Source organism: Misgurnus anguillicaudatus, chromosome 9, assembly GCF_027580225.2.
Source record: "Misgurnus anguillicaudatus chromosome 9, ASM2758022v2, whole genome shotgun sequence".
Taxonomy (NCBI): Eukaryota; Metazoa; Chordata; class Actinopteri; order Cypriniformes; family Cobitidae; genus Misgurnus; species Misgurnus anguillicaudatus.
Window position 1 is genome coordinate 577,550 of NC_073345.2, and position 26,215 is coordinate 603,764.

Here is a 26,215-nt window from a genome sequence, read left to right on the forward strand (position 1 = left end):
ACACACACGCACGCACGCACACATACACACAATACCCTGTCACTCAGGCATTTGATCTTGACATTGTCACTGAAGCGGCAGTTTAAAATATAAACCCAGAATTTAGCGAATGTCAAGAACAAGAAAACGGAAACATAAATCAGACCGAGGCGCGGGATTTAAATTACGTTACACGGCCCATGTTTAAATTTCAATGTTTCTGCACAGAAATACCAACTTTATCTGGTATTAATAAGCTGCACATTGGAGTGCTGGCTGCTCCCCGCGGTGCTGAAGACGCGTGATGGCACTATGCACAGATATTTACGTGCAATCTATTGGAAAGCGGAGGAGTCATTCGTTGGATTAGTAAAATAACAAAATTATAGCTTTTAAATGGAAGAAAAAAGTTTTTTTTGTAAAGAGATTTTTTTAAGTTTAAAAGTGCACAACTCTTCTTAAGGGGAAGAAAGCTATACTTTCCCCTTTCGTGCAACCTATCGGAAACGCAGATGAGTTTGGTTAGTAAAATAATGAAATTATAGATTTAAGTACAAAATAATATTTATATAAAGAGAAATATTGAAATTAAAAACTGCAAAACTCTTCTTAAGTGGAAGTAATAAAGTAAAATAACGAATAATAATTATATAATAACGAATAATAGTTTCCAATAGGTTGCACGTAAATATCTGTGCATGTGCCACCAGTTCTCTGTCTGAGCGCGTCTTCAGCACCGCGGCCAGCACTCCAATGCGCAGCTTATTAATACCAAACAAAGTGAACAAGTTGGTATTTCTGTGTAGAAACATTGAAATTTAAACATGGTCTGTGTAACATTATGTAAATTCCGCGTCTCTGTCTGATTGTTGTTTCCGTTCTGATCTTGTTCTTGACGTTCGCTGAATTCTGGGTTTATATTTTAAACTGCCGCTTCAGGCAGTATAGCCACAGAGCTATTTAACAAGCACGATCTTCCGAGATTATATGCTACTAATAATTCATTAATAACTGCTGTTTTCTTGTGCAAAATTAAATATTTATAGTTAAATGTTTATATACATATATTAAAAAAATAATAATTTGGGCGCACGGACGCCCCAAGGGGTCGGCGGCGCCCTTAGCATTTGCCTATTCCGCCTATGCCCAGGGCCGGCCCTGTATAGTGATAACTGAGAAACTGAATTATGAAACGGCACTCCGGATTAAAATAAATAAACAGGATAGTGAGGCTAGGTAAGCCTCGGAGCGGGGATTATGATGAAGTTTGTTTTAATCCGAATATAAAGGAATTAAGTATAATCTTACTTTACCATTGTTTTTCTATATGAATATAACCATAGTTTACCAGTGTGTGTTTACCATTATGTTTTCTATATGAATATAACCATAGTTCACCATTGTGTGTATGAAATTTACCAGCATGCATTGCAGTATGTTCTTATACATGGCGAAGGTTGTTACATGTCGAAGGCCGAGACAAAAGACGTACTGTATTCTTGACAAAGTGATGCCATATGTTTTCCATATGATACAAACCATATGTTACTGAATATTAGACCATATATGGAGTACATGGGGTGGGGAGGCCACCTTATATATACCACTTGGGGTACAGTAAAACTTTAGTGGATCTTGCAAGATCTCCTCACGGCTTTATTTTGCTGACAATAAAGTCCATCTTGTCACGGTTAATCCGTGTCATGTCTTGTCTCTGTTCCGATTGTTATCACCTGGACATTCATTGATTAATTACCTGCCTCATCACACCTGTTTGTCATTTAGTCTGTGTGTGTATATATACCTCTGTCTTCTGTTTGCTCACTGCTGGATCATTGTCATTGATACCCTGTCTGTTCCTGTGTTAATGTTCCTGTGTTCCTGCCTTCACCATGTCTGCCCTCGTGTTTTTATTATTAAATGTTATTTATTTTGAACCTTGCGTTTGCGTCCTGTCCTTACAACCCTTCCGTGTCGTGACAGAATGATCCAGCCAAACTGGACGCAGCAGGTTCACGGAGGGCGGCTCCCCCAGGAGTTTCGTCGAGGGGGAGTAGTGACATCGGGGTTCATTCCCCATCAGCCCCGATGTCTCTTGGGGACCACCGTGAGCGATCGCTCGCTCCTGCGGGAGGCGGCTCGGCCCAGGCGGTCCCCCAACGGTTGAGTCGTCGTCGACGGTCCCTCGGAGGACCACCATCCTGCTCGCAGGGGGATCCAGAACGGACCACGCCCGATCATTTCCCCGGGGTGGCTACCGAGGGTCTCCGTTTCCGCGAGGGGATGGGAGATGATTTCCGGGGGCATCTGATCGTCGACGATTCCCAGGAGGGGGGTAATTCGTCTGCCTCGGTTCTCGGAGCGATCGCTCCGGTTCTCCTGGCGCAGTCCGGCCAACCGTCCTGTTGGTCTCATCCCGGCGGCTGCCGGCTTCGCCAGGGTCCCCAAGCCCTCCACCCCTCCCTTGGACTCTCGCTACCAGACTTTGTTTTTGTTGTTTTATGTGAGTGTCTGGTAGCCACTCATAGAGGGGAGGGTAATGTCACGGTTAATCCGTGTCATGTCTTGTCTCTGTTCCGATTGTTATCACCTGGACATTCATTGATTAATTACCTGCCTCATCACACCTGTTTGTCATTTAGTCTGTGTGTGTATATATACCTCTGTCTTCTGTTTGCTCACGGCTGGATCATTGTCATTGATACCCTGTCTGTTCCTGTGTTCATGTTCCTGTGTTCCTGCCTTCACCATGTCTGCCCTCGTGTTTTTATTATTAAATGTTATTTATTTTGAACCTTGCGTTTGCGTCCTGTCCTTACAACCCTTCCGTGTCGTGACACATCTTTGAAATCAAAACCTAAGATTGAAGATTGTTTCATCTGAAAAAGGGAAACCACAACAATAAGAAACTTAAATGTTCAAATGAGGAAACATTTGCTGTGCCATGGTGTGAGAAAAAATATAACTAAATAAAAATATAAACTAAAAGAAAGAAAATTTAAGTTTAAAAACAGAGAAATGTTTGAGGAGAGACAGAGAGAGAGACAGAGAGAGAGAGAGAGAGAGAGAGAAGGAGAAGAGGAAAATGGAGGGGGTACTGATGATCACCAGATGTGACCTGTAAAGGCCAATTCTCATTGCTCGAGGGAATTGTAGGATTAAGGCAAAATCTAGCAGAAAGACAAAGATGAAGCTTTGAAAGAGAAAAAGGTAAGTTAGAAGGAAAAGAGTAGAGGCCAAGTTATTAAAGGTGGAAATAAAGAGAAAAAGTAAAAAGGACAGAAAAATTATTAAAAGGTAAATGACACAGATAAATGATAAGAAGAAAATATGATATACCATGTGTCAAAAAAATATGACTTATGACCTTGATTTACGACCTAACACCTTATGAGTTGTTTGCTTCCTGTAATAAATTTTTATGGCGGAAATTGATGTTTATACTCAGGAAATTACTCAGGAAATGATGTTTATCCAGGTGTCCTATAGTCTCTGTTGTTTCACGCCTCCCCTCTCCTGCGTGAGTGTTTAAAGAAATCAGAAGATAGTAAAAAAAGATAAGTTAGAATTTTGTATGCCAGAATGTTTTGCTTTTAAGCATAATGTCTGTGAATAAATCAATACATATGATTAAAGAAATAAGTAGTCAGTAAAAAAAAAGATAAGTTAGAATTTTGTTTGCCAGAATGTTTTGCTTTTAAGCATAATGTCTGCGAATAAATCAATACATATGATTAAAAAAATAAGAAGACCTGATGAAGAAACAATGTTAAATAAAATAAATTGTAATAGTATTTAGGTAGGTTTTTTTAAAAGAGGTACCAGTTAGGAGCTCAATTGAATAAGCTGTTGTCTTCCTGTCTTGAAAGTTGTAATGTAAATCTTTCCTTCCAAGCCAGTCATCGTCGTCTATCCGGGTCACGCCCCAAGACCTCTGATACGTCGGTACAGTTCAATAGAATAAAAGTTTAGGAACTCGTCTAGGTGTTAAGACATTTCCTTTCGCTGCAGACTTAGTGGCTACTCATGCCAAAGGTCCTTCCTTGATATTCAAATATTACTTCCTTGCAGTCTCTGTCATCTCCCACCAACAAGGTGCCATGGTATTACAATAATCTAGATCAATAGATGGAAACTATACGAGCTCTGCTAGGTGTTAAGACATTTCCTTTCCCTGCAGACTTAGTGACTACTCATGCCAAAACGTCCTTCCTTGATATTCAAATATTACTTCCTTGCAGTCTCTGTCATCTCCCACCAACAAGGTGCCATGGTATTACAATAATCTAGATCAATAGATGGAAACTATACGAGCTCTGCTAGGTGTTAAGACATTTCCTTTCCCTGCAGACTTAGTGACTGCTCATGCCAAAAGGTCCTTGCTTGATATTTTAATTCACCCTTTCTTAAACACACACCTTTTTCTTGGGGAAAACAGATCTTTTGAATTGTAGTGTTTAAATGTAATTTAATAAAAAAGTAGATTTAAGCATAGAATTGCTTATTCTTTTGTATGTTAGATGTTTACACAAATAGTTGTATACATAAAGTTGTATACATATCGCTATAAGTTTGCGTGGGTGAAATGTTCTGCCATTTGTCTTATACTGTTTACAATGTCATAATGGTAAATGTATGATTTAAAATAAACTTATTCTTTTAACAGTGATGAGTAAGTATATACTTTTAACTACTGGCTTGTCTAGTTCATTCTTTTTCCCATCAGTTTTCATGAAGATATATTCTTTTAACAGTGATGAGTAAGTATATACTTTTAACTACTGGTTTGTCTAGTTCATTCTTTTTCCCATCAGTTTTCATGAAGATATATTCTTTACATTATAAATGTATAAGTATTTATAATTTACTAGAGAAGCTTATATTTCTAATTGATAATCTTATTTGTAAAAGGTTTAAAAAAATAAAAAATAAATAACCAAATAAAAATAGGGAGGGGTTTGTGCCATGCAAATATGTGGGGTACGGCCTCCTGAGTCTGGTAAGCCCCGCCTCCGTAGTTCAAAAGGTCGGTTTCTCATTTGGGCCCCTACAGCAGTAACTGATTTTCGCGAGGACATCTCTTTCTCTCAGTTATATTAAAGCGGCCTTGTTTTATTTTTTTCAAACAATGGACTCAGGACTAGCTGGTAAGTTATTTTGTTAGTTTTATATGTTTTATTTATCAAGTTTGATATACCAAGTTATCTTCATTTGTAAAAACAGTCGTATTTTGTTTTTATTTTTAACATTTAACAGGCTTTTAAATGTAGATGTATACGATGCAGGAATTTTTAAAGCCCACCTACCAACATTTTGACCAGATCGACCAGCTTTGTAAGTGTTTTAAGTATATTTTCAAGAAAATTTCCTGAATGATTATATGAGCACATTTATATATGTATATTTTATATTACACGTTTATTCCAAATTAGTGAATTCTACTTTGATAAATGTTGAAGAGCAAAGCGACACTAGGAACAGCGATCTGCAAGGTAATACTGTGTTATTTTAATTATACATTCAGATTTTTTTCTGAAAATGTGATACTTACATTTTACACTTTTATACCAATAGTAAATGATCCAGCAATAAATGAGGGTTCTCAAGGCGTTAATGAGGGCTGCGAACTGCAAGGTAACTATATTATGTGATCTTTACTTTACTTTAATCTGTATTATTGACTGTTACACGTCTTAATTCTTAAAAAAAAAACTTTTCTTCCTGTTTTATATATGTAGATGCTGCATTACTAGTTACAGCGCCAGGGTTTGTACCACAGAATACCTCTACAAAATCTTCAAGACTTAGTCTTAGTCGGAAACGAAAGCAGGCCCGTTCTATTACGCATGATAAAAGGGCATGCCCGGACTATACACTAGTCTCTGATGCGCAACCTCTGGATACTACCACAGATTTCATTAAAACAGTTGGTAAGTGTGATTTATATGGCTAAATATTCAATGTTTAAATACTGCTGTGTTGTAGTGTACTAATCTTACTAATTTTAAACAGATTTCTATACAGAAAACCTGTTAGGAGCTGGAGATGACACAAATTCCTGGTCTGCAGCGTTGGCAAGAGTCTCAGAAGCTAACGGTGATGCGATAGTACCGGTAGCTACTACCGTACCGACATCGTCTTTGGACTCGCAGACATCTGCGGCGGTTAATCTGCAGCATGTGGTTGGAGCCGGTGTTGAGGATGAATTTTCTGTGATTTTTGAAACATCTCTACCTGCAAATCAGGATAATTTCAACAATGAGTTGTTGCTGGATTTGACCTCGAAAGTGAGAAGACAGGCTGAAGGCGTCGCTGCTTTAATTTCAAGGTCTACAGATCAAGAGACATTGCTGAGAAGACAGGCTGAAGGCATCGCTGCCATAATTTCAAGGTGTACAGATCAAGAGGTATTGACCAGACATATATTTGAAGCTCTCCAGAAGATGTCTGAAGAACAAAACTTGGTGAACAGAATGCTGCTTGATCGATTGGCGAACATTGAAAAAATCCAGAGAAACGAATTAGACCTACAGGGAAGTACGGTAATTCTACTTCAACAAGTTAAAGATGCTGTTTCACACAATGATGGTTTATAGTTGAAATAAGTGTTGTTGTTGCAGGGTTTTTCTACTGTTTTTGCGATGCTGTTTTAAATGTGTTTTTAAATATGTTTTGGTTATTTTGGTGATGCCGGGTTTTTCTACTATTTTGCGATGCTGTTTTAAATGTGTTTTTAAATATGTTTTTCTCTGATCTCAGAAAGTTTTTCCACAATAAAAATTTCCTCACGCAGCTTGTGCAAGATGCTGTCAACTGACCCCTGAACCCTCAGAGGATGAATCCTTAATCCACAACGGTTCAATGCTTGAGAAATGATATGTTTGAGTTATGGCTTGAACAGAGCACGTGACAGTTCCTCAAAGTAAAAGTCAAAGAAATAGGCATTAGCCTCAAAAATACAGCTGTGCCTAAGCTGACTGGGATGATTAACCTCACAACCGCTACAGAGCTCTTTCAGCTTTTTGTCAACAAGATGCTGCAAAAGTGCCATGACGATTGTTTTTATGATCTTGAAGCCATCAGTCCGGATACATCCGTCTGTGGAGTCGATCCCCGCAAAGTGTGCTGCTCCAGCTACTGAACCAGTACAACCATAGGGAGTCGTAAGGAAGGTCAGGTTGTGATACCCCAGGTCCATGCAAAATTTATCCAACAAAGAGTTGTCAGAAATTGGCCTAGTAATCTCCATTGGGGATGGCTCATCATCAGGCTTTGCAGTATCCGTCTCGAGGCTGTGGTTGTAGGGTACTGGAAACCCTTCAGGCGTTGGCGGAGCAGTCCCAAGGATATTGTTGTAGCATGCTGGAACAACATCAGGCATTGTAGGGACCGTCTCAAGAGGGTCGCTGCCGCTGTAGGGTGTAGCATTGTCATCAGGCATCGCCGGGGCTGGCTTGAGGGCACTGGTCCAACTGTAGGTTCTTTCATCTTCATCCAGTCCTGGTACGGGGAGCGCAAAGGTACTGGTGTAAGTTATATTATATAGATAGTGAAAAAATAGGATTGAGATTATCAGCTAAATCCTATTTTTTCACTATCTTATTACTATCTATATAATATAACTTATTAGTTTATCTTAGGAATACTTTACCTTGACGATTACTGAATTGTATTACTAAGCGATACGATTTAACACCCAGTGTTAGCATATAGCCCGCTAGCATATAACCCGCTAGCATAACCAGCCAGTGCCGGCTAAATCTAGCATTTCTTACCGTCTGTTTACTTAAACCTTCCTTCGTTGCCGATCTAATGGCGAATTCATGCGATGTATGCTTTTCTGATCTGTCCACACCAGATCGGGAAGCTGTGAATGAGCTGATACCCGGCCTTCGCAGAGTCAGCGTCCCTAACATCACCCTGACCACAGACCGTCGTAGGCGGCCGAGGCGTGTTGCGAGCGAACACCAGTCTCGATGCAGCTTCACGGACAGCGTTTGGGTGAACGGAGACCCCATCACCCAGCATGAAAACGGTAAGACTCCGCTTGTCATTGTAACCTGCACTACTTGCCACATGTACAGTTTAGCTTCTTCCGTCAGCATAGAGGGGTTTACATGTGCTAAGTGTATTGAAGTAGTAAGGCTGACGGAGAAGGTTGCAGAACTAGAAGCGCGCATCTGAACGCTAGTTGAGGACAGTAAGACCGCTAATGTCAATGTTACAAACACTGTTTCGGGTGCGTCTAGTGTAACGCGTAATACACATGGCTCGGTTCCGACCTCAGAGTCAAGGCGGCTGACTAACTGGGTGACTGTCAGGCGGCCTAGTCACATTCGGCATCCAAATAACGTTCCTGTTTTAATATCAAACAGATTTTCTCCACTCAGCAATACACCGGCTGAGACATCTGTTAAAGGTGCCCTGGTTATTGGAGATTCTATACCCAGGAACGTTGACATTGAGGCACCAGCCACCATAGTCGATTGTATACCGGGAGCCAGAGCGTTTGACATAAGATCCAAACTTAAAGTGTTGGCTAATGCTAAACGTAAGTTTTCTAAGATTGTTATTCACGCCGGCACGAATGACACCAGACTCCGCCAGTCGGAGATCACCAAAGATACTATTAAAGAGGTGTGTGAAATTGCAAAAACAATGTTAGACAATGTAATTTGCTCTGGTCCCCTCCCCGTCTACCGGGGGGATGAAACTTACAGTAGATTAGTGTCTCTTCATGGCTGGATGTCAAAGTGGTGCCCTCAGCATAACGTAGGGTTTGTAGACAATTGGAAACATTTCTGGGGAAGACCTGACCTGCTAAAGAGAGATGGCCTCCATCCGTCTCCGGAGGAAGTGCTATACTTTCTAGAAATCTGACCAATAGTCTTACTTTTGATATTGTCTGACTATCCAGGGCCCAGGTCAGGAAACAGACAGATCGGCTTACCCATCAGTCTGTTAGCTGCCTTGACATGTCAAGATCACATATATCCCAGCACATAGACCCTTTTTTTACCAGAGTAACAACACATCTCTACTGTGTCTGTTCCTCGAACAAATAAATACAGAGCACCGTTTACCTCGTCTCGCACAAATCTTATTAACATAAAATTAGAACACAATACATTAACAGATGAAACTCAAATGTTAAAATTCGGCCTTCTTAACATTAGATTGCTTACCAATAAAGAACCAATTATCAATGAAATAATTTCTGACCAAAACTTAGATGCACTCTGTCTAACAGAGACCTGGCTTAAAGCAGACGATTACATCAGTTTAAACGAATCCACCCCACAAGACTATTACTATAAACACGTTCCTCGTCTAAAAGGGAGAGGGGGTGGTGTAGCTACAATATACAACAAAATATTCAAAGTAAACCATAAATCCGAACTAAAATTTAATTCGTTTGAAATAATACTGTTAAATATGGAAATAACTGATCGTAACAACAAACAGCATTCGTTCACCTTAGCTACCAAATATATAGGCCTCCGGGCCACCACACAGATTTTCTTAAAGAAATAGCCGACTTCCTATCTGAACTCACAGTCACTGTAGATAAAGCTCTTATCGTTGGTGATTTTAATATTCATGTGGATAACCCAAAAGATGCATTAGGACATGCGTTTATGGATGTTCTTAATTCTCTCGGTATTAAACAAAACGTATCGGGGCCAACGCATACTCGTAAGCACACATTAGACTTAATTCTGTCACTCGGACTCAATATTAATGATATCGAAATATCACCCCACAGCAATGCCATTTCAGACCATTGCCTTGTGTCTTACACGATACTTCTAGATAGGACCCCTCAGTCTACAACATGCTACAGATTAGCCAGAACAATAATGTCCACCACTAAAGATAGCTTTATTAGCACTCTTCCAGACCTGTCTCAAATGAAACATGTAGCAGATAACGGTGAAGATCTGGATATTATAATAGAAAACCTGAACAACGTTTGCACTAGCACATTAAATGCCGTTGCTCCCATTTGAAAAAAGAGAATCAAAGAAAAAACGCCAGCTCCATGGTATGATCATCATACTGCAGCCCTTAAAAAAGTAGCCAGAAAAATGGAAAGAAACTACCGAAGCACAAAGTTAGAGGTATGACGTTCAGCATGGAAAGAGAGTGTTCAACACTACAGACAGGCTATTAAAACCGCCAGATCTACCTATCTCAGTATGCTTATTAAAGAAAATCAAAACAACCCTCGTTTCCTATTTAGCACAGTTGCGAAACGGACTAGAAACAAAGAACAAACAGAAACAAATAGTAAACTCCAACACAATAGTAATGACTTCATGAACTTCTTTACTAACAAAATTATGTTTATTAGGGAAAACATTGAAACTACGCAAGCGGCCACCACTCTACCCAATAGTACATTTTCCACTAGATTACCATACGAACATCTTGAGTCATTTAAACCTACTACAATAGAAGAGCTCTCTAAATTAGTAATGACATCCAAATCATCGTCCTGTATACTAGACCCCATTCCCACAAAATTACTAAAAGAGGTATTTCATGTAGTGTCAGACACGGTACTAAATATCTTTAACTCATCCCTAGAATTAGGATACGTTCCAACAGCTTTCAAACTAGCAGTTATTAGACCGCTCATTAAAAAACCAAACCTTGAGCAGGGAGATCTTAATAACTTTAGACCTATCTCAAACCTAACTTTTCTCTCTAAAATATTAGAAAAAGTAGTGCCAAGCCAGCTACGCACATTCATAGCGAATAATAATACATATGAAAAGTTCCAATCAGGATTCAGGCCCCACCATAGCACAGAGACAGCGCTGCTTAGAGTTACAAATGACCTCCTATTAACATCCGATCGTGGTGAAATCTCAATCCTTATATTACTAGACCTTAGTGCAGCCTTTGACACAATAGATCACAGAATCCTACTAAGTAGACTAGAAAACTATGTTGGCATCAGTGGTCAGGCGTTAGCCTGGTTTAGATTGTATCTAACCAATCGCTATGACTTTGTTTATGTAAATGAGGAAGAGTCATATCACTCCCCGGTTAAATTCGGCGTACCACAGGGATCAGTTTTAGGCCCTATCCTATTCTCGTTATATATGTTACCTCTAGGAGACATTATCAGGAAACATAACATACGTTTTCACTGCTATGCGGATGATACCCAGCTTTACATCTCGTCACATCCTAGCGAAACCCACCAGTTTGCTAAGCTAACAGACTGCATTAGTGATATTAGGGACTGGATGGCACATACCTTTCTTATGCTAAACTCCAATAAGACTGAGATACTTATTATTGAACCAAATCGCTACAACCATAGTATGTCAGATTACAAGTTGTCCATAGATGGCTGCACGGTGGTGCCATCTTCTACGGTTAAGAATTTAGGTGTAATGTTCGACAGCAATCTATCTTTCGATAGTCATATCTCCAACGTCTGCCGCACAGCATTCTTCCATCTTAGAAATATCTCAAAAATACGCCATATGCTGTCTGCATCAGTCGCAGAAAAGCTTATCCATGCTTTTATGACCTCTAGAATAGACTATTGTAACTCGTTACTCGGGGGATGCCATGCAAATCAGGTAAACAAGCTACAGCTGGTTCAAAACGCCGCCGCAAGAGTGCTTACTCGATCTAAAAAGTATGACCACATTAGTCCAATTCTGGCATCTTTACATTGGCTACCAGTTAAATATCGCATACAATTTAAAATATTACTAACTACCTACAAAGCCTTAAATAGCCTAGCGCCCTCGTATATTAAAGAACTACTATCAGAATACAATCCACCACGTAAACTGCGCTCACAAAATTCGGGTCACTTAATTATCCCTAGAATATCAAAAGTGTCTAAAGGTGGTAGATCCTTTTCCTACTTGGCCCCTAAGCTCTGGAATGATTTACCAAATAATGTTCGAGTATCAGACACAGTCGATCAACTTAAATCTAAACTTAAGACATTCTTCTTTAACAAAGCATTCACATAAAATGTCCAGTAAATGTACTTTTCCCGCAGTAGTTATTTTGTCTAGAACAAAGCACTCACACACCTCATATGGGTAATACACTATTGCCGCAATAGTTAGCCTGTCTGGAACCGAGCTGACTTAAACAACCATAATGTATGACACTTGCATTACATGCGAATGGCCCCTACGCTAATAGAACTCTGTTTTTGTCTCCCTGTCTCGTCCTCGGGCCCGAGGACAATGACACAAACAGACCCAGTTCCTGTTGCTGTGAAGGTCATCGCACCACTGATCTACTGGCTGTCCTTCAACGTCATGTCTAGCCGATGCTCGACCAACGACCACCGGCTGAAACAGTTTAATCCGCTTCCTATCCCTACCGTATCTATATCTATATATATATATATATATATACATATTAATCTCTCCCAAGGGTTTTTGTCCTCCTAGGATTTTTCCCACGGGTTTTTTTCCTAGGGGGTTTTTAGTCCCAGGGAGAGTCAGCCAACTTTGGCTTAGCTTAGCACTTTACTGTATATGTAACACTATTAATACGCTTGCTTGTACGGTTTAACCTTAGCCGCTATGTTCTACTGTTTATATTATCTATTGATTTTCTGTGTTCTCCTTTACTCATGTAAAGCTGCTTTGCAACAATTAACATTTGTGAAAACCGCTATATAAATAAAATTCAATTGAATTGAATTGAATCCAAAGTAATTCCATCTACCAAATCGCCCACAAAGAGCCTGACGAACCGTGACTCCTTGTCAAACAGATATCTTCCCACACGTCTATCAGACATTGTGAAATCATGTCTCACAAATTTCTCATTTTCATGGAGAAACTTTGTCAAACTAACACTCTGTTCTTTCTTAGGAGCAAAAGTAATCATTTCTTCCATTTCCACAATACCTCTTGCCGGAAAAGTACACAACACTCGTCTCACCCTTTTAGGAGTCTTTGGAGCAGCCATTGCAATGCTAGAACTGCTAGTCTTCTTGTTTAAACTGCTAGTCTTCTTGTTTAAAATACAAACTACCAGACCTTATTTAAACACTCACGCAGGAGAGGGGAGGCGTGAAACAACAGAGACTATAGGACACCTGGATAAACATCATTTCCTGAGTAATTTCCTGAGTATAAACATCAATTTCCGCCATAAAATTTTATTACAGGAAGCAAACAACTCATAAGGTGTTAGGTCATAAATCAAGGTCATAAATCATATTTTTTTGACACATGGTATATCATATTTTCTTCTATGATATAAAGATAAATAAGACTTAACAAAATGAAGAGTAGTCTTCATCTGATGATGGAAGGTGGTCACAAAATAAATTTTATTTTAAATTGAAAGGCAATATTTTGCATGGGTCAAAGCAGAACCTTGTTGGGCTGACCACTCCCATCCTTTGAAATTCAAGAACGTGAATAAAAGCTGGCAATAAACAGACAATGGCAAAAACTGTGTGACATCTAGGTGTTGGAGGAGCAAAGAGGAGGCAACAACTCTTAAACTGGACTGATCTCAAGCAGTGAAGGGGGCACTGCGCATATGTTCAGAGACAATTACAAGATGAAAAACAAAAAGACTGAGTGGTATCCAGAAGGAGACCCACAAAGACAATATTGTTCTTGGAGACAAGAGAAAAACTGGACTACAATTTTGAATCTTCATACAAGCCTTTGAGTGAAAGAGGGGAAGAGTGAAACAGCCGTTCAATGTTTAGTTAGGACCTTGTAACTATAGGAACACAGACAATCTTTATGAGAAAATCAGCTAGACAAAATTAAAGGCTGATAAAGAAGTTATGATGTTAGGTGTGACTACCTTTTCTGAAATCAAATCAGACTCCTATAAATTTAATAAGAAAAGATGCACAATGAAAATTAGGGCTTTAAATGTGGTATACTACAGAGGAAGGGAAGGAAAATAAAATAGATTAAATAAATAAATTAAAATAACACCAAAGGATATTATAAAAGGTAAACAAGAAAAAGCTGTGAGAATAGAGAAAAGAAATAACAAATTATTGTAACAACCTTAGCATTTCAAGCAAATAAATCTAAATTGTATCTAGTCTACAATTTGAGAGCAATTAATGACAAGAAAATTGATGTTCCAAAAAACCATACTTTGCTGACAAATGTTTCTCCATTTGATAAACATTTTCACTGTGTTTTTGATTTGCATAGGAAATAGATACTCGTTTGTATTTACTTATGAAGGAAAACATTATACAGGTTTAGAATTGATGAAACACCATTTCAATATGCTAAAAGGTTAGTCTGGTTGATTGCTGCTAAATTGTATATAAAGTGATTTGTTGTCATTGAAGTAGGCTCACAGGAGAGCAGATGTTTCGCCAGCATGGGCAAATGCATAACAGATGTGGAAGCAAAAAAGGGCCTCAGAGTGTCAGGAGATCTTTTTAGATTGTATAGAAGTGAAAAATCTCAGTCATAAATATTATTATCATAGATGTACATGGGGTGAATAAGTGGAATGAAAATTAATTATTTGATTAGTGATAAGAATGAAAATTTTGAGTTGAGATAAGAACGGAAAAACTGATTTTGACGGATAAGAGTGAAGAACAATTTGACTATCATCTATAATCACAAGAGATGGTAGATAAAAAGGTATAGAAAAGGAATTATCATCAAAGCCATACTTAACAAACTGTATGAAAATAATAATCTTAACAGAATGGATGTTTTACCTTGTATTAATGAGCATGTAAACTAACAGAATAGTTATTCGCCGATCGACCTATGCGTATTGTAAAAACCATCTGGAATTAAGTGTTATATGAAGAAACTAATTGTCTATGTATTGAGCTATTTGTGTTCAGAAAAACTGAAAGATGACGGAGGAGGAGGTGACGGAGACAACATGCCTCATTAAGTGTATCTGAGGGGCTGCAGGAGAATGAGGAAGGAGTGAGCCTGCCAAAAGGGACCAAACACAGTCAAAGGGGGTGCAGAGTAATGAGAGCAGCTCTAAAGTCCAAGTGGGAGGAGCAATCAATGCACCAGGGCTCGTAGGACGCCAATTGGAGAGGAGGAGAAACACATGATATGAAAGAAGACACATCAAAATCATATCAAATCAAATCAAATCAAAAGCTATTCAAGTATACCGACGTATTAACAAAGTTTTGAGCACCGGGAGGAAAAGAGAAATTGTCAACAGAAATTGAAAAAAACGAAGCTGATTACTACAGAAGATTTGCATGGCTACAGTCAATTAAACTTCCCGGCAATGGACTTTTGCCTTAAATATGATAAAGGTGATAAATTCAACAAGAATTCTTATGGATTAGAGAAAAAGTTAAGGTCAACTTGTCGGGATAAATATTAAGGTCTTTTGGGAAATTCTGAGTTTAAAATCCGAAATAACTAGCAGTTCGGTCAGGCTGCAAAAGACGACATTTCAACATACGTCACACACTCCGTTGCTTATTGGTCATAGGTCTATCCAATTGAGTGGAGAGGCATTTTTCCGTTGAGACATGCCTCATAATTTCAGCTCTATGGAGCGGTATCAGACTCAAATTCTGACTAGAATTGAGTATGACAACGTCAGGCTAGTACAAAACAGTATTGAATTAATAACTGGTAGATAATATTCAAGTACCTTTGATGATGATGATTAAGAAGAAGAGGAGGAATACGCTGTATTTGTATTGAAACAAACATTTCGTATTATGAATGATTTACTTTTTGTTTTTATTTCTAGTAATTTTTGTTTTATTTACTTTTTGGGTTTCCTTGCTTTTATTTTGTTTAAACTTTACAATATATTCTGCATAACAGTGCAGAACCAATTGCACACACATTCTTTAGACTGTTTATAAAGAGGGACTTAAGTTCTTTTACTTTTACATTCAAAGACAAAAGAAGAATGGAAAGATGTTTGCTCTTATTGTCCATAGTTCGAAGTGCAGTGGCATAATTTGGTAATTGGTACCCAGACAGCAAATTAGCTCTTACCGACGTTGGGGCGCATGTACTTGCCCGACATAAAGTGCCTCGGTGAGATGTCTTATGGAGATCGGTAGCTAATAGGCAAGATATCGGGAAGATGGTGGCATTAGAATGATCGCCGACCGTGAGCCAACGTAAACCCGCCCTAATTATTATGACCTATATGCGGCGCGATCCGCTTCGCTCTCCCATTGAACACAGCTGATTTTCGGCTGCATCGCTGTAAACGTCTCAGCATGCTTATAAAGCAGCTGTTCCAGTGTTAAAGGGAGCGAGGCATCAGGAACCCACCGTTATATAATTGATTTGTTTAGGCCAGGGGTCTCCATGGTGCCAGCACATTCTATTAGTCTCAATTGTAATATTTATTTATTACATACATATGTTTTATATTAACTTGGCTTGGTTTACGTATGTTAACATGTTAAACAATAAAACATATCAAAAAGTAAAATAAAATAAAATCAGTAAGTAAAACAAAAAAGTTTTGAGTAGAATAAATAAAAAAGTAGCCCTCCAGATTGTTTTATCCATATTGTTGTAGCCCTTGCTCACAATGTTGGAGACCCCTGCAGGCTAACTCATTTCATATTGTGTATCAACAACAATCAACACTCAATAACAGTTTATGTTGTGTTAATCATAAAATTTCTTCCCTAACAATTTGACAAGAGCTAGTTGAGAAGTAGGCAACTAGCCCACTTGCATGCAAGACTCCGTCCGTGGCTCCGCAGTCTGCAGCCACTTCCTTTTGAGTTGCCAGGTTTTATGACAAAAAAAGTTTAAATTGAAAGTAAGTGATTGTTATGTGTAGGGTGTATTTCATACACAATCTGACAACCTGGTAAATGTCAGTCTAACAGAAAAAAATGGATCAGTGAGTTTTCCAGGAGAAATAACAAAACAGAAGGGCATCTGGAAAACATTTTTTTACTTTGTTTTTGCAAAGGCAGTTTCATTTATTTTAACACTCCACAAATTACACTTTGGGGTGGTTTCCCGGACAGGGATTATCCTAAACCGGGACTAGGCTTTAGTTTAATTCTGAAATATAACTAGTTTTAATAACATGTCTTAATAAAAACATTACTTGTGTGCATTTTGAAGCATCACAAAAGACACTGATGTATTTTATGATATGTCAGTGCAAGTTGTTTTCAGTTTGGACAGCTCTTACATTTATTTTAGTCTAGAACTAGTCTAATCCCTGTCCTTGAAACCGTCCCATAGCAAACTGCAACAAAAATAAGAAATTCCCTCCAGAATAAGTCATACTCCAGAATCAGTCCAATCAATTATTTCACTTAAGATGCTTGCTTGTCCCGCCTTTGCTGCCCCCATTCCTGTCTCTGCTCAGACAGCCGCAGCCAGTTTCTCACAGTCATCTTTATATCAGCCTCAGTGGAACTTTGTAGGCAGGATTTCTTAACACAGCACCTAAAAAAATGTAATAATAAAGCAACAGAAAAAAATAAGACAGCACAAAAGTCTATATATCTTCGTGGATGGTTTCTAAAAAGACAATTCAGAAAAGTCAGAGCATTTTGCAAAAAATAAAATCATGTTGTTTCAACACATTGTAGGACTTACTCAGGAGTACCTGATGAATAGGCTGTGATTTAAGGAGAGCACATCCCTTCATCACTGGGTGTGTCTTGCTGCCAATCATCTTGTGGCACTAGGAAATACAGAAAAAGGCCCGTTACACAAAGAACAGCATCACCCAGGTCCAACTAACAGAGCTAAACAAGTGACCCCACAGCAGTGGTTCTAAAACTTTTTCTGTCATTTTTGTCATTTCCCATTTTATGTAGGACTGTGCTGTGTGTGCGCTGTGTATTTTGTGTGTGTGTGCCTGTCTCAGTGTGTTCTTGATCTGCATGCTAAACAGCTTATGTTCAGGAGAGCCCAGCCCTTCATATTCATCTTCCTGCTGCCAATTAACGGTTGTCACTATGAAATGATAAAATTAGATTGTGAAACTGCTAAACAGTGTGTAGGCTTTTTGCTCTCAAACTTTTCAAGTGCGCTTACAGCCACAAGTTTAAAGACCCAATAGACCCTTTTACTGTTTGTACACAATGGTGACGTGGCAACGTATGCACGAGTAGTTTGGCAATGGAAGTATGGCAAGAATCAGCAGTGAAGTAACACAGACAGAGAAAGTTATTTTAAAAAGTTGACTTATCAACTTTTTCAACACAGCTACCAGATCCGTGTACTATAGTGGAGTGGATAGAAGACGTTAGCAGATGGCCAAATATAAAGTGTCCAGATACATATGAAGAGTTTGGTTCCAAAACCCAATAAATCCATTTTGACAAATTTTGTTAAAACGTGTTTTCTATACCAAGAAAGTGAAAGCCACTATTTTCTGTTACAAACTTTCACATAGCATCTTTAGGTTATAAAAACATAAAAAAAATCAAATCCATAACTTGATTTTCAAAGATTTATTATAAAAACAGATTATTTTTTCCACAAAATGCAATAAATCCATGACAAGTTTTTATTCAAAATGCTATAAATCTATTGAATCAATAGCCTTTATAAATGTGCCTTCATCTTTGCCATGTTATTCATTTAGTTAACTAGTGGTATACACTAATTAAAAATATAAACATTAATGGCATTAATCAAAACACTTACTTTGTGATATTAAGAACACTGTCATTGCTGCGGTTATACTTGACGTCGTCGCTTAACGTGTTTCACAGCGATCAGCTGTAAAATGTTTTGGTCCTGCTCGATTTTCGTTGACTTTGAGTAAAATTATGGAAAGTTTTTCATAAGATCTGCTGGGGTCAATGTGTTAGCATGACAGAGACTTGATGCTGTCGGCCCGGGCAAACAAGCACCCGTCTCCCGAGTGTCTCTTGCGTAAATTATTAGATGTTGATGGCTTACGTTTCTTTCCCGTCACAGAAAACCATCACAGGTTTATCAATGCTATTAAAGTATTATTTTGTTTTTGTTTGTTTGTTGATCACGAAGTACAAAGTAGATGAGGAAAACTAGTATTCCGTGTACTCAGCGCGCCGCCATTGTTTGTTTACATTGCAATGGTGCGCTGCAAACTGTGGAGCGGATTTATGGCATTCTGTAGAAAAGGAGGAGTGGCGTTTATTGCATTTTGGGAAAAAAGGGAGAAAAGATGACAGAATAACACGGCGTATATTGGATTTTGCTTAAAATTAAGAATTTACTTTTTAATATTGACCTGATATAATACTGATTCTGGCAGCAACTCATTTTTTTCAAAAAATATATACTAATATACGTATACTAATATATACGTATATTAGTATATTATATTAGTACAACCAAACGCAACAACCAGACATTTTGATGCTGGGAAACCGTTTTAATAAACTTTCTGAGTTGCTAACACGTTAGAACAACTGGCGAACAACAACACTTCCGTTGCCGAAATGCGCGCACAAACTATTTGATCACGTGGGCTGTAAAAGGGTCTATGCATCACATATTTAACGGAAACTTACATTCAGTACGAAGAAGGTCCTCATTCACTGATGTAATCACTTAAATGGAAAAAACACAAATGGCCCAGATCCAGCTTGATTTTAAAATCTGGCCCTAATTCATTTGCTATTGAATTATTCTGAAATGTATTCTTTTACTACCTCAGTATGATGTTCTGAGTAAAAAGTGCAGATTCATACATTACATGTAAAATATCTTACTATCGTTAGTCCTCTGACGGAGCCCTGGAAGAGGGTGACGTGGAGGCTGCTGCAAAGCACACAGGCCTTCGTTATTATTCGGTGTCACTAGAAAATACAGAAAAACGAAATTATTGGAGTGAACAGTAAGTCAAGTTTATCACAATTAGATAAACTAATGTCAGTGGGCTGAGTAATTGCCACACATTTCTACACACACACACGTGTCAGTGTTTTCATTGTCTGCGTTTTAAATGGCTTACAGTCAGGAAAGCCTTCAGTTCTCGGCGCCTCTTTCTGAATATTAACCGCAGTCTCTTGGAAAGACAGAAAACCTTGGTTTACTGATCACACTACTAATATAAACTCAAAAATCATATCTCTGGAACATCAAACTATGGTATGTGCTGTGGACCTGTGGAGTACATTGTGTCTGCTTGAATTTAGGGACCTGATGCATTTTACTATATAGGGTACACTTACCTTCACTCTACATTGATGTGGGATGGGCTGGAGGAGTTAAACAAGGGGTGGGAGGGTTAGCCAGCTTTCTTCTTACTGACACTTCAAGAAGATTAAAAAAGGTTACAACAGAAAGATGATCAAAAAGGCACATCAACCATAAGATTTGCACCTTAGATATCTACATCTGATATTCGCTGTATGAGAAGTGCAGCATTATACACATAAAATGTCTTACTAGGCTTGCTCCTTTGATGGAAACTTGGGTGGGCTAGAGAAGGCTGCTTCCTTTTTGTCACTGTCATGGCCATTTAAAAACAAGGATTAAAATTCGAAAAAGGTTTAAACACAAAGATTACAAATTCTTATCAGGCATAATTACAAGTATGAGCATGTAATTAAAGGGAGAGTTCACCCAAAAATGAAAATAACGTAATTAATGACTCACGAGTTTGGAACGACATGAGGGTAAGACCTCCGTTCATCTTCGAAACACAGTTTAAGATATTTTAGATTTGGTCTGGGAGCTTTCTGGCCCTCCATTGAAAATCTATGCACAGTATACTGTCCAGGAACAGAGAGGTAATAAAAAAACATCATCAAAGTAGCCATTTGACATCAGTGGGTCAGTTAAAATGTGTTGACGCATCGAAAATACATTTTGGTCCAAAAATGACAAAATTACGACATCATTCAGCATTGTCTTCTCTTCCGGTTCTGTTTTGAACGCGCACGAGACTAAAGTCACATGACTGCAGTGACGCAGCTGACGTACAACGTGGCTGATGTGTTATTAGGTGCGTCCCCGCTTTTTTTTGTGCGCCCGAGCTTCGTTTACAGTCTGAGGGAGACCAATGCTGTAAATGTGAAAAAAAAATCACAAACATATCTGAGGATAACACGCCATCTGCATCACAAGACTTTAGTCAGACACATGCGCTACACAATAGACATGGAAGAGAATGCTGAATAAATTTGTCATTTTTGGACCAAGATTTTGGATGCTTCAACACATTCCAACTGACCCACTGATGTCAAATGGCAACCCTGATGATGCTTCCACTATCTTTCTGGACATGGACAGTATACCGTGCATAGATTTTCAATGTAGGGTCAAAAAGCTCCCGGACCAAACACAAAACATCCCAAACTGTGTTCCGAAGATAAACAGAGGTCCTACAAGTTTGGAACGACATGAGGGTGAGTCCTTAATGACATTATTTTTCATTTTTGGGTGAACTATCCCTTCAATTTTCTAATGGACATATGGAAACTTAAAGGAACACGCCGACTTTTTGGGATTTTAGCTCATTCACAGTAACCCCCAGAGTTAAATAAGTGCACACATACCCCCTCATCTCCGCGCGTGCCGCAACTCTGTCTGACGCACCCACCGCTAGCCTATCTGAGCATAAAGACTTGAAGTAAATGGCTCCAGCTAGCATGCTGCTCCCAATAAGTGACAAAATAACAGCAACATTTTCCTATTTATGTGTTGTGATTTGTTTAGTCACACCGTGTACAAACAACAAGGTCATGACACAGCCATCTTTTAACAGTATACATACTGGGAATTATATTCTCAGAAGGTGAAGCACTTGCTACTTGGGGGGAGTAACTGCACAACTCTGACCGAACTCTCTGCTCCTCACCGGGGGTTTCTCAGGTGCTGCTAGCAAATCACTGCACCCAAGTAGCCGGGCTTTGCCTTCTGAGAATATAGTTCCCTGTATGTATATGATTAATAGATGGCTGTGTCTCACATGACCTTGTTATTTGTACATGTTGTGACTATACAAATCACAACATATAAATAGGAAAAAGTTGGCATTATTTTGTCACTTATTGGGAGCAGCATGCTAGCTGGAGCCATTTACTTCAAGTCATTGTGCAAAGCTAAGCTAGCGGTGGGTGCATCAGACAGAGTTACGGCACGCACAGAGATGCAAGGAGTATGTATGCACTTATCTAACTATGGGGATACAGTGAATAAGATAAAAAATAAGCCTTTAAGGTCAAAATAGTTAATTCAACTTGCCAACTGTTATGTTGTTTCCAGCCATTGGTAGGAGGGAAGGGGGTGGAGGTTTTTTTGGAATGTTTGTTGTGCGTTTTCTTCTTTTTCGCCTGTGATGTTTGTGGTGCATTTTGGGTGTCTGATGAAGGGCACGATGCAGGGGATGATGGTGGTGATGGTGATCTAAGTCAGGATGGTCTGTAAATGAAAAGTTTTTACAAAGATTAGTTTTCATATTGATCACATCGAACATAGAAAGTACAATGAGTAACATCAGAACACCATAGCCCCCCACTCTCACTTGTCTCATGTAGTATTCAACAAGAGTATTGTTTCCATCCTTTAGATGGGTTGGGTGATGTCCTCTTGAAAAAACTTTGGAGTATTTTGTATGAGTCTTTATAGACCCTTTTACTCTTTGTACACAATGATGATGTGGCAACGTAGGTGCACGCAGTTTGGCAACGGAAGTATGGTAAGAATCAGCAGTGAAGTAACACAGACAAAGTTATTTTAAAAAGTTGACTTATCAACTTTTTCAACACATCTACCAGATCCGTGTACTATAGTGGAGTGGATAGAAGACATTAGCAGATGGCCAAATATAAAGTGGCCAGATACATATATACGTATATTAGTATATTATATTAGTGCAACCAAACGCAACAACCAGACATTTTGATGCTGGGAAACCGTTTTAATAAACTTTCTGAGTTGCTAACAGGTTAGAGAACCACTGGGGAACAACAACACTTCCGTGGCCGAAATGCGCGCGCAAGCTATTTGATCACGTGGGCTGTAAAAGGTTCTGGAGGCCACCAAGCCATGCCTTCATCGTATTTACCTGAGTGAAAAAAACAGAAAAGACATTTTATTTTGCTTAAATTACAAAGGTTAAATAAAGGCTCTATTTTATGAATAGGTGTGTGTCCAAAAACACTTACTTCCTATCACTTTATTACTTAATAACCACTTTGTCTGACTGTCTACAGTGGCTGTGCACTAAACTAGCTCTTTGATTGACAGGTCTACTTTTAACGTTACCATAAAAACGCACAACAAGAGCTGCCTTTAATTTTAAGCATGTCACTTAGACAAAATCATTAAAAATGCATTTAGAGTGTAAGGGGTCCATATTATAAAATGACAGATGTCATTTTTGTGTAGACAAAAGACAGTCCGTCAATTTATTACCGTTTACCTAACTGTTTACCGAACGATCCCCTCACGTCAAAAATACTGTCTAAAACAACTCACTGAAAAATATTTAATACGCGAACATATTAAAGGGATACTTCACCGATTTAGCATTCAGCTTTGTATCTGTAGAAACCCGGCAGTATTACTGAATGACCATGTTTCCCTCCATCATTTCCCCCTGAGAGGAGAGATATCTGCATTTTGGTTCTGCAAAAAAGTCCTCCGATGATGCAAAAATCGTCATATTACATCATCGGAGGACTTTTTTGCAGAACCAAAATGCAGATATCTCTCCTCTCAGGGGGAAATGAGGGAGGGAAACATGGTCATTCAGTAATACTGCCGGGTTTCTACAGATACAAAGCTGAATGCTAAAACGGTGAAGTATCCCTTTAATAATAACTAACCAGGGGTGCGTTTCCCTAAACCATGTTGCTTATTTTCCATTGCCAACCAACTAGTTGCTAACACAACAGGTTAGCAACTATGGTTTTGGGAAACGCACCCCAAGTCAACAGTTATAACAACAAACCAAGTCCAAAAACATGTAACGTTGCCTCCGACGCCAATTTCTGTCATCCGTTTATCGAAAACATTTACACAATCATATTTAATCAACATACCTTCGCGCTTACACTGCCGGCTTGATGTGGACCAACAACTGCGTAAGTTATCTAGTGAAGAAAAAAAGAGGCGCGGTCGGCATAAAGGTTGCTCGCGGTTCCTCTGCCGACCTCCGGAGAGTAGTGGGCTGCAGACTCATCGCGCCGATCGTTTACCCACCTACTTTTATTCTGTGTGCAGGGGAAAAAACCCAACCGACACTTTGCCGCTGGTGCCCTCCAATTGCCGACGTCGGTAAGACTGAACGTGCGGTCTGGGTAATGTACAGTGGCTTTCTTTAGTCACAATATATAGTAATAACTGAGACACTGAGTTATGAAATGGCACTTCGGATTAAAATAAATAAACAGGAAAACTGAGGCTAAATAAGCCTCAGAGCGGGGAATGAAGAAGTTTGTTTGGTAACACTTTATAATAACTGCACACTATGAAGCATTAGTAAAGCATTAGTTAAGCATTATTAAATAGTCAATTCTTCATTTATTAAACATTAATAGACATTAGTAAGTAGTTTATCAATGCTTTATTCTTGATTTATAAGCGTATTTATAATGTGTTTAATAATTGTCTGTTCATACTTTATTAATGATCAACTAATCATTTCCAAAATAAGTACTACACTACCTACAGATCAGTTACCAAGATGTTGCCAGTGGCCCACAAGATCACCCAGGAAGTATAAACAAATGTTTAACAAACTATCCAAACATTCATTTATACATCTTATTATTTAGACATATATGTCAGGTGTGGGAAAACAGAACCCAAGTGCAGACAGCTCTCAACCAAAAATACTTTTATTATATAACAAAAACACCCTCGAGGGGGTAAAACAAAGACAATAATCCAAATGAATAGCATGACACTAAACAGGGCAGGATGAGACAAAACAAGAACACACGACATCATCATAAGATGAACAATGATCCAGCACGAGACAGTAGACACAAGGGCATTAAATAGGGGAGAACTAATCAAGGGAACAAGGACACACAGGTGAAGGGAGTTAACTAATAATGAATAATTAACCAGGGAACGAGGGGGCGGGGTCAAGACTTAAGACAGGAGAGCCAGAGATACACAAACACAAGCCACGTGACTCTTCACACAAAACAAGACAACAGTAATAAGGGCTGCCATGATCCTATCACATGAAACAAGGGAAAATACATACAGTGCTGACAGGATCATGACAATATAGTAATAAGTTAGTCAGTGTGTTAATAAATGCTTCATTAACCCATATTCCTACTGTAATTCATGATTAATTCAGGTAGTTATAAAACATTTAGAAGTGGTCAGTTAACTATTTTTGTGAGCTCATCTAAAGTGAGGACTATTTATGCTCCGCAAAGCCTACATAAAGGAGATTTAAGGTGTCAGTTATATTTTAAAAAGGAAACAAACACAACACAGAATAATACAGAACATAAAACATATTTATTTCAAGATGCAAAAATTAAACTGTACAACTGTACACTTCATATCAAAGGAAAAATATACCTCTGCTATATCATAAAAGAAAAAAACAAAATAAACAACAACAAAGAAAGTGAATATATAAATTATTATTTTTTTAAGTTTTTGAAACATGTCCACAATCTGCACTGCTGTTATGGAATGTTTGAAACTTTATGTAATGCCAAGGTCCTCTCTGGAGTATATGAAGTAAAGTAAAGAGAAGTATTAAAGTTACTAATCCAAGAGAACGTTGATCCGCCTTCCCTCTGTCACAGCGCATGTTTTTAAAATTTCAGTACACCAACGGAAATGGAAACGACGCAAATATGTCACGTGGCAAGCAAAGAGCCAATGAGCTTTTTATATCACTGCCGTAAAGCAATGTGTCGTAAACTTCTTGAGCCGTGATATTTGAATTTTGAATTCAAATTTATATTAGCCTATGACGAACGCACAAGGGCTGAATTTGGATCTGTTCCTCGCAATCGTATGAATTTTAAAGATGTGGATTACAGCAAATGAATAAAAGTAACATCTTTTGTGAATTTTTGCTGTATTTTTTTGTTTAGTAAAATAACGTATTGCATAGAAGACACGTATTGTATAGAGAAAACGCGTTTTTGTGTGTCATGGCAAACTAAATATTTAAAAATCGTTAAATAAATACAGAAATGTTCAATATTGTGAAATTATCTGAATATCATAATCATTTCATTAGGATAGTGGATAAACTGTCTTAAATAAATTAATCAGAAAATATTACTATAATAAAACATGTCATTAATATGAGTAAGAAACATCAATGCCCG

General features: G+C 38.4%; 1 protein-coding gene and 1 long non-coding RNA gene across 12 annotated transcripts in view; both read right to left on the reverse strand.

Moving 5' to 3' along the window:
• Positions 1 to 26,215, reverse strand: part of camk2a (calcium/calmodulin-dependent protein kinase II alpha) — a 496,915-nt gene that overhangs the window by 328,001 nt on the left and 142,699 nt on the right. The gene's annotated exons all lie outside the window — the stretch shown is intronic.
• On the reverse strand, positions 13,959 to 24,286 carry LOC129444269 (uncharacterized). Of its 5 annotated transcripts, XR_012370936.1 has the most exons (8): positions 22,423 to 23,414; positions 22,143 to 22,319; positions 20,343 to 20,402; positions 20,126 to 20,206; positions 19,906 to 19,959; positions 19,664 to 19,750; positions 17,550 to 17,637; positions 13,961 to 17,396 (listed from the first exon to the last, which is right to left on the reverse strand). It is a non-coding gene; the product is annotated as an uncharacterized lncRNA (long non-coding RNA). The 5 variants fall into 5 exon arrangements; XR_012370939.1 differs by lacking the exon at positions 19,906 to 19,959 and having other exon boundaries at positions 13,959 to 17,396; XR_012370937.1 differs by lacking the exon at positions 22,423 to 23,414 and adding an exon at positions 23,945 to 24,286 and having other exon boundaries at positions 13,960 to 17,396; positions 20,126 to 20,402.